The sequence below is a fragment of the Rhipicephalus microplus genome, unplaced genomic scaffold (genome assembly GCF_043290135.1).
Source record: "Rhipicephalus microplus isolate Deutch F79 unplaced genomic scaffold, USDA_Rmic scaffold_325, whole genome shotgun sequence".
Lineage (NCBI taxonomy): Eukaryota > Metazoa > Arthropoda > Arachnida > Ixodida > Ixodidae > Rhipicephalus > Rhipicephalus microplus.
Genome location: NW_027464893.1, coordinates 57,501 through 72,500, shown reverse-complemented (window position 1 = coordinate 72,500; position 15,000 = coordinate 57,501). Strand labels below are relative to the sequence as shown.

Genomic DNA, 15,000 nt, shown 5'->3' with positions numbered 1-15,000 from the left:
CAACCCTGTACAGGGTCACATCTTCACAAGGCTGGCAAGCGGCATTCCGCTGCGCGCGTGCGTCGTCCGAGCAGTTGCGTGATAAACGACCGTGTCGAAAGCCCAAACACCGCCGAGGCCAGTCGCCGCCGCCGCAAGGGCAGCCACGCAGCCTGGCGAGAGGCATCGTCTCGTGTAGCGTCGCCCCCGCCCCAACTGGAGTGGCCCAGTTTTTTGAACGGGACGGGAACTGCGAAGCACTTAGACCGACGGCGGACTACGACGAGAACGCCTTAAGCTTCGCCAACGTTTCGCCAACTCGTGCGGGAGACTTTTTCCGCTTCGCGGCAAGTCGTCGCGCCGTGCTCTCCGCATCAACCGCGTACGCAGCGAACCGCAAACGTCGGGCGCAGCCTCCTCACCTCCCTGCGCTTTGCGCGCGAACGTTCCCTGTTCGCGCGGCAAAGCCTGGAGGAGGCACGGCCCCGCAGCGTGTTCGAGCGCCCGGTCTACGGGACACCCTGCTTACTTCGAGGGCAACAAGCGCAACGCAAGGCTGCGATCTCGCGCACTTTGCGCACGGCTGGAGAAGCTTTGCTGGCCGGCTTTCGCTCCTCGTGTTTACCGTGCGTTAAAGTTGCGCGTCCGTGGCTCTCGCAGCTCTTGCGCGCCCGGTCGCAGAGAGGAGTACGCAACCTCGACCGCACTTTCCCTGCAGGCTTCCTTCCGACTCGAAGTCCTGCGGCGGTCTCAACGAGGTGCCACATCCTCAATGCAGTCGGTCGCCCCCGTTTCGGTTGGGCTCTGGCACGACGGTCGCCACCGTCTCGCCCTTGAGTGGCCGCTGTTGGCGCTCGCTGTGAGGTGTTCAGCGTGCTGTCCGTGTTGCCGACGCGGTCAAAACGAGTCGACGGCTCACGTTCCCTTGTGCGCCGAAGGCTCTCTTGATATGTGATCCGACCCTCAGACAGACGAAGCCAAGGGAAGACCCAAGGCCGCAATGTGCGTTCAAAGAATCAGTGCTCAGTGTGTCCTGCAATTCACACCAAGTCTCGCAGCTGGCTGCGTTCTTCATCGACCCGAGAACCGAGTGATCCACCGCTTAGAGTCGTGAAAAAGTGTTTGTTCAATTCCGTACAGTCAAAACCAAACGTTTCTGGCACTCGGCCAAACAGTGGCCAAGAAGGGCGCTTTTCAGCGCACGCTTGGACTCCAAAACTCTGCCGCGCCTTTTTCGGCTGCCGCAAATCGAGCAAACGGTGTGTTTCGGACGGCGTTTCGCTTTCGCTACTTGCGAGTGCTTTCGTGGTCCACCCCTCTATAAATACTCGGGAGGCGTCGAAGCCGGTTCTCCAAGCCGGACCCGTAGGTATCGTTGTGTGCTCGCTCTCATTGGCCCGCCTAACCAGAAAATGCCTGCGGTACACCCATTTGGATAAGAGTGCACGCAGATGCGGGCCTCGACGGCTACACATTTCCTCGGGCGGCCGCCTCCCGGCCTCCGTGGAGCGCGGGATGCACGGTCCCATCGACAAGCCTCTCCCGTTTTTACCGTGGCGTCGCGGTTCACCACGGCAGGCGGGTCGGTCTCCTCCGCATAAAAAGGGGGACCCCCGCTTTTTGTTCCACGAAATCGCACAAGCTTTTTTCGCATCCACGGTTTGCCACCGCACACCAAAATGCCGATCCGGCTGCCTACTTTAGCCAACAGGTGGAGCCAGGCGCGCCGTACTTGCGCGGCACTTCCCACGTCCACCGAAGTCGGTGCCAAGGACCACTTTCGGCGCCGGAGCCGCGTACGAGCCTACTCGAGGCGGAAGAACGAAGCCAGCAAGGGCCTGGCCGCAAGTGCGTTCAATTGTCGGGACGTCCAAGTCCCTCGTTCTTCCGTGCTTCCTCTTTCGGCAAGTCGTTGCGGCACCTTCCCAAAGCGCGCAGACCCGCTAATCGCGACGAGCGCGACGTGGCCGTGCCGCCTTTCCCTCGGCAGCAAGCAAAACGCCTGGCAACGTCGACGCTCCCCTAACCGCGATCTCGCACCGTGTTTCGTGTGGCGAATTCAAAAGCCGGCCGGCGCTGCTGCAACCATTACGGTCGGTACGCATACGCCGCGGAGGGCGGGACGGTCATCGGAGCGTGCGGTTCCTCCATCGAGTACTGCGCACCTCGGCCGTCGCATCGCCGTGCCATGACCGGCCGCGCGTCAACGCGAACCGGTGCCAGCGAGATCCCTCGCCTGCAAGAACCGACCGGCAGCCTCCGTCACCCGAGGACGCGGAGGCGCTTGCCGCGGACGGCGGGACGGTATGCACTGGTGCACAGCGGACCCGTCACATCGCCAGTTCCTTGACCGACCGCCGACGCTTGTGCCGTTCCTCTCGTACTTGGCAGTCGCCGCGCGATTGTCGGGTCTCGTTCTTGCACGCTCGAACGGTCGGGAGGGCACTCGGCTGGCGTTTCGGGAACGCGCAGCCTCGCCTTCTACCGACGTAACCACGACTCGCCGTTCGCGCTCCGCCGCTCCTGTTTACAGTACTAGGCGGTCCCGCAGCGGTCGGGTCGCGCATTTCGAGCGCTTCGAGCCACGGTGCAGTGGCGGGTCGAAAGCCGACCTATGAGTGCGTTGCGCCGTTTGTACCCGCGTCCGCCACCTGGCCGACCGTCCAAGGTCGCGGTGTTGGCGTCCGCTGGGCGCAACAATTTGTCACGGGGTGCCGCTCCACATTCAGGCAGCCCCGTGGGGAAAAGCCGACCCCGCGTCCAAACGGGGTCAGCGGCAGAAAGTGTCGGGCGCAGACGCAGCTGAGGCGCTCACCCTTCACAATCCGTTAATGATCCTTCCGCAGGTTCACCTACGGAAACCTTGTTACGACTTTTACTTCCTCTAAATGATCAAGTTTGGTCATCTTTCCAACAGACCGGCGCAACCGAAAGGCCGCGCCGGACATCGGTCCGAAGACCTCACTAAATCATTCAATCGGTAGTAGCGACGGGCGGTGTGTACAAAGGGCAGGGACGTAATCAACGCGAGCTTATGACTCGCGCTTACTGGGAATTCCTCGTTCAAGGGGAACAATTGCAAGCCCCTATCCCAATCACGAAAGAAGTTCCACGCGTTACCCAGTCTTTTCAGACAGGGATAAAGACACGCTGCTTCCTTCAGTGTAGCGCGCGTGCGGCCCCGGACATCTAAGGGCATCACAGACCTGTTATTGCTCTGTTTCGTGCGGCTAGGAGCCGCTTGTCCCTCTAAGAAGGTTGTAAGGTGCTGGGAACCCCGCACCTATTTAATAGGCTAGAGTCTCGTTCGTTATCGGAATTAACCAGACAAATCGCTCCACCAACTAAGAACGGCCATGCACCACCATCCACCGAATCAAGAAAGAGCTCTCAATCTGTCAATCCTCCCAGTGTCCGGGCCGGGTAAGTTTTCCCGTGTTGAGTCAAATTAAGCCGCAGGCTCCACTCCTGGTGGTGCCCTTCCGTCAATTCCTTTAAGTTTCAGCTTTGCAACCATACTTCCCCCGGAACCCAAATACTTTGGTTTCCCGGAAGCTGCCCGCCGAGTCATTTGAGTAACTCAGGCGGATCGCTGGTTGGCATCGTTTATGGTCAGAACTAGGGCGGTATCTGATCGCCTTCGAACCTCTGACTTTCGTTCTTGATCAATGAAAACATTCTTGGCAAATGCTTTCGCAGTAGTTCGTCTTGCGACGGTCCAAGAATTTCACCTCTAGCGCCGCAATACGAATGCCCCCGTCCGTCCCTCTTAATCATTACCTCGTATTCCAAAAACCAACAGAACAGAAACGAGGTCTTGTTCTATTATTCCATGCAAGTTTATTCAGGCGACTCGCCTGCGTTGAGCACTCTAATTTTTTCAAAGTAAAAGCACCGGCCATCTCGAGGCACACAATGAAGTGCACCAAGAAAGAACCGGCATGATGTTCAGTCCGAGCCGTCGCATCGGGTAGATGCACTACTCGTCTGGAACTGAGATCCAACTACGAGCTTTTTAACCGCAGCAGCTTTAGTATACGCTATTGGAGCTGGAATTACCGCGGCTGCTGGCACCAGACTTGCCCTCCAATTGATCCTCGTTAAAGGATTTAGAGTGTACTCATTTCAATTACGGGGCCTCAAAAGAGTCCCGTATTGTTATTTTTCGTCACTACCTCCCCGTGCCGGGAGTGGGTAATTTGCGCGCCTGCTGCCTTCCTTGGATGTGGTAGCCGTTTCTCAGGCTCCCTCTCCGGAATCGAACCCTGATTCTCCGTTACCCGTAACAACCATGGTAAGCAAGTAACCTACCATCGAAAGTTGATAAGGCAGACACTTGAAAGAAACGTCGCCGGCTCGTGGCCATGCGATCAGCACAAAGTTATCCAGAGTCACCACACAATACGGGCCGAAACCCGATCGATCTTGGTCTAATAAAAGCACCCGTTACCCAAAGGGCTCCAGGCTCACTGCATGTATTAGCTCTAGAATTGCCACAGTTATCCAAGTAGGAAGAAACGATCTAAGGAACCATAACTGATTTAATGAGCCATTCGCGGTTTCGCCTTATTTCGGCATGTACTTAGACATGCATGGCTTAATCTTTGAGACAAGCATATGATTACTGGCAGGATCAACCAGGTAATCGTTCGACTGCGCGTCCGTCCTCGCCTTCGGCGGGCCGGACGCAGTCTGTGTGCGGCGGAGGCCACCTTCAGGCGCCCCAACACGCTTATTTTGCACTCCGAGATGACGGCGTTCGAGCTCGCTACGGCACAACCTTCCCGAAAGACGAGTGGGAGCCGTGCGGCAAGAAGCACGTTCATGCTCGCTCTTTTTCGTTGCATCGACTCGGTCGCGCCGTGCGGGTTGCCCAAGCCCGCTGCACTGTCGGTGGACCGGCCGGAACTAGCAACGGAGCCGAGACTGCAAAGCCGCCAGACGACGGGTCACGCCCGCGTCTTCGGCGCTTTCGCATCTGAATCGCCCGAGGACGACACGGAACACACCTCGATATCGTGGTAAAACGGCACCGTCCGACAACCAGCCCCTAACGCATCAAGCGGATGAGGCTGCAGACGACTGCCGTGGATTCCCCTGGAGCAGACCCGAGGACACGCTTGACGAGGCCGAAGCCCGCCGCATATCAGACACCCGGTCGCTTTCGCGTACGCCGCTCACGAGAACCCCCACATAATAGCAGCGATAAGTACCCAGACCTCCTTGGGCACTAATACGAGCGTACTCGAGAAAATTTCACCGCGGGTGTGCCCCGAAACGTGTGGCACGTTGAGCGTGCCACAAGTCTACGTCGCTCTCAAACCCGCCGAGGTCGTAGAATTTGCGACCCTACTCACGAAATTCCCACCGAGGATACGGCCGCAAACGTACCGCACCTTGGGTAGGCCACGAGTTTGTGCAACACTACGCTGACGGCACAGCACCGAGGTCGTGCGCGCACGCACGGGAAAATTCCGCCGCGGTTTCTGCCGAAAACGTGAGGCACCACGACTCTCCGCAAGTTCGCGTCGACTGCGAAAGACCGAAGTCGTGAACGACGTGTCCGCTACTCGCCGCCGACACGCTGGACACCAAACGTACAACGACTCGACGGCGTCGTAGAGGCCCACGACGCGGTTTTCCTTAACGACGTCTCGGCGTGGCACCGACAGGTTAGAACGGCCGACCAACGTTCCCTGTCCGCCGTTCGGCTCAGTCGAAGGGCTCGGCGACTTCGGCAACGCTGCGAAGCCGCACGGTGACGCACGCCATGTCCCCATTTTTTTTTTTTTTTCTTTCTGCGTCTGCCGGGGTGCCCCTATAATAGCAGCGATAAGCACCCAGACCGCCGTGGGTCGCTCGCCCCGGCTGACGTGGTTTTTCGTACTCCTGCGGCGGTCGCCGTCAAGCACGTCCAAATACGCTACTTTCGTGGGCGCATTCACGCTCTTTCGCTTCGCCGGAGTGCCAGCACTCACTCTGCCAAAAACGGCGAACATCCGAGCGGCGGTTCCCACTTTTGCGTCGGCGTCGCAAACCCCGCCCCGGCAGACGAGGTTTGCCGTACTCGTGCGACGGTGGCCGGCGGGCACGTCGAAAGACGCCGATATCGTGCGCGAATTGGCGCACCTTGGCTTCACCGGAGTGCCGCCACTGACTCCTCCAAAAACGGCGAAGATCCGAGCGGCGCTTCCCACTTTCGCATCGGCGTCCCGAACTCCGCCCCGGCTGACGCGGTTTACCGTACTCGTGCGACGGTCGCCGGCGAGCACGTGGAAAGACGCCGATATCGTGCCCGAATCGGCTCCGTTCGGCTTCGCCGGAGTGCCAGCACTGGCTCGGCGAAAGACGACGAACATCCGAGCGACGGTTCTCACTATTGCGTACGCGTCGCAAACCCCGCCCCGGCAGACGCACTTTGCCGTACTCGTGCGACGGTCGCCGGCGAGCACGTAGAAAGACGCCGATATCGTGCCGGAATCGGCCCCGTTTGGCTTCGCCGGAGTGCCAGCACTCACTCGGCCACAAACGGCGAACATCCGAGCGGCGGTTCCCACTTAGCCGTCGGCGTCCCGAACTCCGCCCCGGCAGACGCGGTTGCCGAGCTCGTGCGACTAGCGACCGCGAAGCCGTCTCGCGACGCCGCTTTCGTGCGCGGCTCCCACTGCGACCTGGGTCACCCGAGGTCGACGAGCAAGAAAGAATGTCGAAAAAAAATTTTTTTTTTTTTTGCGTCTGCCGGGGTGCCCCTATAATAGCAGCGATAAGCACCCAGACCGCCATGGGTCGCTCGCCCCGGCTGACGTGGTTTTTCGTTTTCCTGCGGTGGTCGTCGTCAAGCACGTCCAAACACGCCACTTTCGTGGGCGCATTCGCGCTCTTTCGCTTCGCCGGAGTGCCAGCACTCACTCTGCCAAAAACGGCGAACATCCTAGTGGCGGTTCCCACTTTTGCGTCGGCGTCGCCAACCCCGCCCCGGCATACGCGGTTTGCCGTACTCGTGCGGCGGTGGCCGGCGGGCACGTCGAAAGACACCGATATCGTGCGCGAGTCGATGCTTCTTGGTCTCGCAGGAGGGCCGCCACTCACTCCTGCAAAAACGGCGAAGATCCGAGCGGCGCTTCCCACTTTTTCGTCGGCATCGCAAACCTCGCCCCGGCAGACGCGCTTTGCCGTACTCGTGCGACGGTCGCCGGCGAGCACGTCGAAATACGCCGATATCGTGCCCGAATCGGCCCCGTTTCGCTTCGCCGGAGTGCCAGCACTCACTCGGCCAAAAACGGCGAACATCCGAGCAGCGGTACCCACTTAGCCGTCGGCATCCCGAACTCCGCGCCGGCTGACGCGGTTGCCGAGCTCGTGCGACTAGCGACCGCGAACGCGTCTCGCGACGCCGCTTTCGTGCGCGGCTCCCATTGCGACCTGGGTTACCCGAGCTCGACCAGCAAAAAAGAAGGTCGAAAAAAAATTTTTTTTTTCTGCGTCTGCCGGGGTGCCCCTATAATAGCAGCGATAAGCACCCAGACCGCCGTGGGTCGCTCGCCCCGGCTGACGTGGTTTTTCGTACTCCTGCAGCGGTCGCCGTCAAGCACGTCCAAATACGCCACTTTCGTGGGCGCTTTCGCGCTCTTTCGCGTCGCCGGTGTGCCAGCACTCACTCTGCCAAAAACGGCGAACATCCGAGCGGCGGTTCCCACTTTTGCGTCGGCGTCGTAAACCCCGCCCCGGCAGACGCGGTTTGCCCTACTCGTTCGACGGTCGCCGGCGAGCGCGTCGAAAGACGCCGATATCGTGCGCTAATTGGCGCTCCTTGGCTTCTCCGGAGTGCCGCCACTCACTCCTCCAAAAACGGCGAAGATCCGAGCGGCGTTCTCCACTTTCGCATCGGCGTCCCGAACTCCGCCCGGGCTGACGCGGTTTACCGTACTCGTGCGACGGTCGCCGCCGGGCACGTCGAAAGACGCCGATATCGTGCCGTAATCGGCCCCGTTTGGCTTCGCCCGAGTGCCAGCACTCACTCGGCCAAAAACGGCGAACATCCGAGCAGCGTTTCCCACTTTCGCATCGGCGTCCCGAAGCCCGCCCCGGCAGACGCGGTTTGCCCTACTCGAGCGACGGTCGCCGGCGATCACGTCGAAAGGCGCCGAATTCGTGCACGAATCGATGCTTCTTGGTCTCGCAGGAGGGCCGCCACTCACTCCTGCAAAAACGGCGAAGATCCGAGTTGCGCTTCCCACTTTTTCGTCGGCGTCCCGAACTACGCCCCGGCTGACGCGGTTTACCGTACTCGTGCGACGGTCGCCGGCGGGCACTTCAAAATACGCCGATTTCGTGGGCGCATTCACGCTGTTTTCGCTTCCCCGGAGTGCCAACACTCACTCTGCCGAAAGCGGCGATCATCCGAGCGGCGGTTCCCACTTTTGCGTCGGCTTCGCAAACGGCGCCCCGGCAGACGCGCTCGTGCGACGTACTCGTGCGACGGTCGCCGGCGAGCACGTCGAAAGACGCCGATATCGTGCTCGAATCGACCCCGTTTCGCTTCGCCGGAGTGCTGCCAGTCACGGCGCAGAGAACGGCGAACAAGTGTTTTTTTTTTTTTTCCTAGAATTTGTGTTATAGAAGGCACATTTGATATCGGACGATAATTTTCAACTTTATCACGCGCACCGATTTTCGTGTAGAGGTTTGCAAGTTTATGGGAATTTCTCCACTTGGAATAATGCGATTTAGTAGTACTACGAGAACTTCATGGATGTACTCAAGGGTACGGGGCAAGTCAGTTACGTCAACACCTGCAGATTTTTTACACTTCAAACTGAAAATTGTTGGTTGTGAGTCCTCGTGTGATATTAAAGGCCGATTCGCTAACACATAGAACAAAGAAAGAAAGGAAGAAAAAACGCCCGCGCTCGCTCAAGAAACCTGGGTTCGCAACAAGTGGCAACAACAAGCAACCGAGCGAGTGCGCCAAAACCCGTGGCGGCCGAACAAACGCGAAGTCCCAACCGCGTCAGCCGGGGCGGCACGGGACAGGAAAAATCACTTCAGCCGGGGCGGCGGGGCACCGAATAAACCTCGTCACCTCGTCGCAGGATAAAAGAGGAAACAAAAAGTCTAAACAGCGTCTGCTGGAGCGAATGCGTAATAAAACAACAACAACAACAAAAAAAAAACACCCGCGCTCAAGAAGTCTGCAATCCTCACAAAAGGCGACTGTGACCGAGCAGCGTCAGCCGGGGCCGTGCGGAAACGGAAAAACCGCGACTACCGGGGCGTCGAGGCACCGAAAAATCCACTTCAGCCGCGGCGAAAAAAAAAACAAAAAGAAAGACGGAGGGGGGGGGGGGAACCACGTCTGCCGGGGCGAAGGAAAAAAAAAAACGCGTCTGCCGGGGCGAGCCCGGGTGCGGCACCACCGGGAAAACTGTGGCAAACAGACATGGCGATCGAGTGAGTGGGCCGCCAGCCAGGCTCAGCCAAAAAGTGCAAAGTCCGAACTGCGTCAGCCGGGGCGGCAAAAACCGCGTCAGCCGGGGCGGCGCAAAAAACCGCGTCTGCCGGGGCGGCACGAAACCGCGTCAGCCGGGGCGGGGCGAAAACTGCGTCAGCCGGGGCGAAAAGAAAAAAAAAAAACGCGTCTGCCGGGGCAAGCCCGGGTGCGGCACCACCGGGAAAACTGTGGCAAACAGACATGGCGATCGAGTGAGTGGGCCGCCAGCCAGGCACAGCCGAAAAGTGCAAAGTCCGAACCGTGTCAGCCGGGGCGACGCAAAAACCGCGTCAGCCGGGGCGGCGCGAAAACCGCGTCAGCCGGGGCGGCACGAAACCGCGTCAGCCGGGGCGGCGCGAAAACTGCGTCAGCCGGGGCGGCGCGAAAACCTCGTCAGCCGGGGCGAGCGAAAAGGGGGGGGGGGAACCACGTCTGCCGGGGCGAAAGAAAAAAAAACGCGTCTGCCGGGGCGAGCCCGGGTGCGGCACCACCGGGAAGACTGTGGCAAACAGACATGGCGATCGAGTGAGTGGGCCGCCAGCCAGGCTCAGCCCAAAAAGTGCCAAGTCCGAACTGCGTCAGCCGGGGCGGCAAAAACCGCGTCAGCCGGGGCGGCGCGAAAACCGCGTCTGCCGGGGCGGCGCGAAAACTGCGTCTGCCGGGGCGAGCCCGGGTGCGGCACCACCGGGAAAACTGTGGCAAACAGACATGGCGATCGAGTGAGTGGGCCGCCAGCCAGGCACAGCCGAAAAGTGCTAAGTCCGAACTGCGTCTGCCGGGGCGGCACGAAACCGCGTCAGCCGGGGCGGCGCGAAAACCGCGTCTGCCGGGGCGGCACGAAACCGCGTCAGCCGGGGCGGCGCGAAAACTGCGTCAGCCGGGGCGAGCCCGGGTGCGGCACCACCGGGAAAACTGTGGCAAACAGACATGGCGATCGAGTGAGTGGGCCGCCAGCCAGGCACAGCCGAAAAGTGCTAAGTCCGAACTGCGTCTGCCGGGGCGGCACGAAACCGCGTCAGCCGGGGCGGCGCGAAAACCGCGTCTGCCGAGGCGGCACGAAACCGCGTCAGCCGGGGCGGCGCGAAAACTGCGTCAGCCGGGGCGAGCCCGGGTGCGGCACCACCGGGAAAACTGTGGCAAACAGACATGGCGATCGAGTGAGTGGGCCGCCAGCCAGGCACAGCCGAAAAGTGCTAAGTCCGAACTGCGTCAGCCGGGGCGGCAAAAACCGCGTCAGCCGGGGCGGCGCAAAAAACCGCGTCTGCCGGGGCGGCACGAAACCGCGTCAGCCGGGGCGGCGCGAAAACTGCGTCAGCCGGGGCGAAAGAAAAAAAAAAAAACGCGTCTGCCGGGGCGAGCCCGGGTGCGGCACCACCGGGAAAACTGTGGCAAACAGACATGGCGATCGAGTGAGTGGGCCGCCAGCCAGGCACAGCCGAAAAGTGCTAAGTCCGAACTGCGTCTGCCGGGGCGGCACGAAACCGCGTCAGCCGGGGCGGCGCGAAAACCGCGTCTGCCGGGGCGGCACGAAACCGCGTCAGCCGGGGCGGCGCGAAAACTGCGTCAGCCGGGGCGAGCCCGGGTGCGGCACCACCGGGAAAACTGTGGCAAACAGACATGGCGATCGAGTGAGTGGGCCGCCAGCCAGGCACAGCCGAAAAGTGCTAAGTCCGAACTGCGTCTGCCGGGGCGGCACGAAACCGCGTCAGCCGGGGCGGCGCGAAAACCGCGTCTGCCGGGGCGGCACGAAACCGCGTCAGCCGGGGCGGCGCGAAAACTGCGTCAGCCGGGGCGAGCCCGGGTGCGGCACCACCGGGAAAACTGTGGCAAACAGACATGGCGATCGAGTGAGTGGGCCGCCAGCCAGGCACAGCCGAAAAGTGCAAAGTCCGAACCGTGTCAGCCGGGGCGACGCAAAAACCGCGTCAGCCGGGGCGGCGCGAAAACCGCGTCAGCCGGGGCGGCACGAAACCGCGTCAGCCGGGGCGGCGCGAAAACTGCGTCAGCCGGGGCGGCGCGAAAACCTCGTCAGCCGGGGCGAGCGAAAAGGGGGGGGGGGGAACCACGTCTGCCGGGGCGAAAGAAAAAAAAAACGCGTCTGCCGGGGCGAGCCCGGGTGCGGCACCACCGGGAAGACTGTGGCAAACAGACATGGCGATCGAGTGAGTGGGCCGCCAGCCAGGCTCAGCCCAAAAAGTGCCAAGTCCGAACTGCGTCAGCCGGGGCGGCAAAAACCGCGTCAGCCGGGGCGGCGCGAAAACCGCGTCTGCCGGGGCGGCGCGAAAACTGCGTCAGCCGGGGCGAGCCCGGGTGCGGCACCACCGGGAAAACTGTGGCTAACAGACATGGCGATCGAGTGAGTGGGCCACCAGCCAGGCTCAGCCAAAAAGTGCCAAGTCCGAACTGCGTCAGCCGGGGCGGCAAAAACCGCGTCAGCCGGGGCGGTGCAAAAAAACCGCGTCTGCCGGGGCGGCACGAAACCGCGTCAGCCGGGGCGGCGCGAAAACTGCGTCAGCCGGGGCGAAAGAAAAAAAAAAACGCGTCTGCCGGGGCGAGCCCGGGTGCGGCACCACCGGGAAAACTGTGGCAAACAGACATGGCGATCGAGTGAGTGGGCCGCCAGCCAGGCACAGCCGAAAAGTGCTAAGTCCGAACTGCGTCTGCCGGGGCGGCACGAAACCGCGTCAGCCGGGGCGGCGCGAAAACCGCGTCTGCCGGGGCGGCACGAAACCGCGTCAGCCGGGGCGGCGCGAAAACTGCGTCAGCCGGGGCGAGCCCGGGTGCGGCACCACCGGGAAAACTGTGGCAAACAGACATGGCGATCGAGTGAGTGGGCCGCCAGCCAGGCACAGCCGAAAAGTGCTAAGTCCGAACTGCGTCTGCCGGGGCGGCACGAAACCGCGTCAGCCGGGGCGGCGCGAAAACCGCGTCTGCCGGGGCGGCACGAAACCGCGTCAGCCGGGGCGGCGCGAAAACTGCGTCAGCCGGGGCGAGCCCGGGTGCGGCACCACCGGGAAAACTGTGGCAAACAGACATGGCGATCGAGTGAGTGGGCCGCCAGCCAGGCACAGCCGAAAAGTGCTAAGTCCGAACTGCGTCAGCCGGGGCGGCAAAAACCGCGTCAGCCGGGGCGGCGCAAAAAACCGCGTCTGCCGGGGCGGCACGAAACCGCGTCAGCCGGGGCGGCGCGAAAACTGCGTCAGCCGGGGCGAAAGAAAAAAAAAAACGCGTCTGCCGGGGCGAGCCCGGGTGCGGCACCACCGGGAAAACTGTGGCAAACAGACATGGCGATCGAGTGAGTGGGCCGCCAGCCAGGCACAGCCGAAAAGTGCTAAGTCCGAACTGCGTCTGCCGGGGCGGCACGAAACCGCGTCAGCCGGGGCGGCGCGAAAACCGCGTCTGCCGGGGCGGCACGAAACCGCGTCAGCCGGGGCGGCGCGAAAACTGCGTCAGCCGGGGCGAGCCCGGGTGCGGCACCACCGGGAAAACTGTGGCAAACAGACATGGCGATTGAGTGAGTGGGCCGCCAGCCAGGCACAGCCGAAAAGTGCTAAGTCCGAACTGCGTCTGCCGGGGCGGCACGAAACCGCGTCAGCCGGGGCGGCGCGAAAACCGCGTCTGCCGGGGCGGCACGAAACCGCGTCAGCCGGGGCGGCGCGAAAACTGCGTCAGCCGGGGCGAGCCCGGGTGCGGCACCACCGGGAAAACTGTGGCAAACAGACATGGCGATCGAGTGAGTGGGCCGCCAGCCAGGCACAGCCGAAAAGTGCTAAGTCCGAACTGCGTCTGCCGGGGCGGCACGAAACCGCGTCAGCCGGGGCGGCGCGAAAACCGCGTCTGCCGGGGCGGCACGAAACCGCGTCAGCCGGGGCGGCGCGAAAACTGCGTCAGCCGGGGCGAGCCCGGGTGCGGCACCACCGGGAAAACTGTGGCAAACAGACATGGCGATCGAGTGAGTGGGCCGCCAGCCAGGCACAGCCGAAAAGTGCAAAGTCCGAACCGTGTCAGCCGGGGCGACGCAAAAACCGCGTCAGCCGGGGCGGCGCGAAAACCGCGTCTGCCGGGGCGGCACGAAACCGCGTCAGCCGGGGCGGCGCGAAAACTGCGTCAGCCGGGGCGAGCCCGGGTGCGGCACCACCGGGAAAACTGTGGCAAACAGACATGGCGATCGAGTGAGTGGGCCGCCAGCCAGGCACAGCCGAAAAGTGCTAAGTCCGAACTGCGTCAGCCGGGGCGGCAAAAACCGCGTCAGCCGGGGCGGCGCAAAAACCGCGTCTGCCGGGGCGAAATAAAAAAAAAAAACAAAGAAAAAAGCCCGCGCTTAATCAAAAGAAAACAAAGAAAAAAGCTTGCGCTTAATCAAAAGAAAACAAACAAAAAAAGTTCGCGCTTAAGCCTGGCGGTGGAACCACCGGGGCAAACAGACCTGGCGATCGAGTGAGTGGGCCGCCAGCCAGGCACAGCCAAAAAGTGCAAAGTCCGAACCGCGTCAGCCGGGGCGGCGCGAAAACCGCGTCAGCCGGGGCGGCGCGAAAACCGCGTCAGCCGGGGCGGCGCAAAAACCGCGTCAGCCGGGGCGGCGCAAAAACTGCGTCAGCCGGGGCGGCACGGAAAAACGAAAACCGCGTCAGCCGGGGCGACATCAAAATGAGGAAAAAAAAAAAAAAACTGCCTTAGGACACCTGCGTACACTTTCATGCGTTTGGGCATATCTCTCTGTAACACGCGCGCCCCTCGTTACGCGCGGCACTCTGTTTTCTCCGACACCCATATTTCGGCGGCATGTGGCACGCGCGCCCGTCCCTACGCACGGCACACCGCAGTGCTTTCTCGATATTTTTCTTTTCCTCCAACACCGTCATCTATAGGCTTTTAGTGACCTGTTGCTCGTGGCACAAGTTCGCTTGCTCTGACACCTCTTGCATGCGCACCGTTTTTGCGCACGGTGCTATGCCGCAAAGCACGGCAGTCGCATGCGTTTCTCTCAGGCACCTCTTTTTTGACACAACGCTGTGGTGCTTAGAAACACACGCGCCGCTTTTGCGCACAGAACTCCACCGTACAGCACGGTAGTCACGTTTGTTCCACACGAACAGCAGTGTGCATCGTGCTACGACACTTTGAAAGCTTTTTCTTCCGAGTCTCGACCGCGCTGTTCCTTTCGTACTTGGCGCGATTTTGGGACCAGCTTTGTTTTAAACCCCTACTGCGCGCCGTTCCTTTCGTACTTGGCGCGGTTCAGGGTTTGTTTCGAGCCCTTAGCCGCGCTGTTCCCTCCGTACTTGGCGCGGTTTAGGGTCGAGCTTTGTCTCGAGCCCTCTCCGCGCCGTTCCTTCCGTACTTGGCGCGGTTTAGGGTGTTTCGAGCCCTTAGCCGCGCTGTTCCCTCCGTACTTGGCGCGGTTTAGGGTTTGTTTCGAGCCCTTAGCCGCGCTGTTCCCTCCGTACTTGGCGCGGTTTAGGGTCGAGCTTTGTCTCGAGCCCTCTCCGCGCCGTTCCTTCCGTACTTGGCGCGGTTTAGGGCCGAGCTTT

The 15,000-nt window shown here is 61.6% G+C and overlaps 2 non-coding genes across 2 annotated transcripts; both read right to left on the bottom strand.

Annotated features, from left to right (window-relative positions):
* Nucleotides 1–936: 936 nt before the first annotated feature.
* On the bottom strand, nucleotides 937–1,089 carry LOC142793733 (5.8S ribosomal RNA). The gene has a single exon (XR_012891782.1). It is a non-coding gene; the product is annotated as a 5.8S ribosomal RNA (ribosomal RNA).
* A 1,719-nt stretch (nucleotides 1,090–2,808) lies between these two features.
* Nucleotides 2,809–4,623, bottom strand: LOC142793724 (small subunit ribosomal RNA). Its single transcript, XR_012891776.1, has one exon. It is a non-coding gene; the product is annotated as a small subunit ribosomal RNA (ribosomal RNA).
* Nucleotides 4,624–15,000: the final 10,377 nt, after the last annotated feature.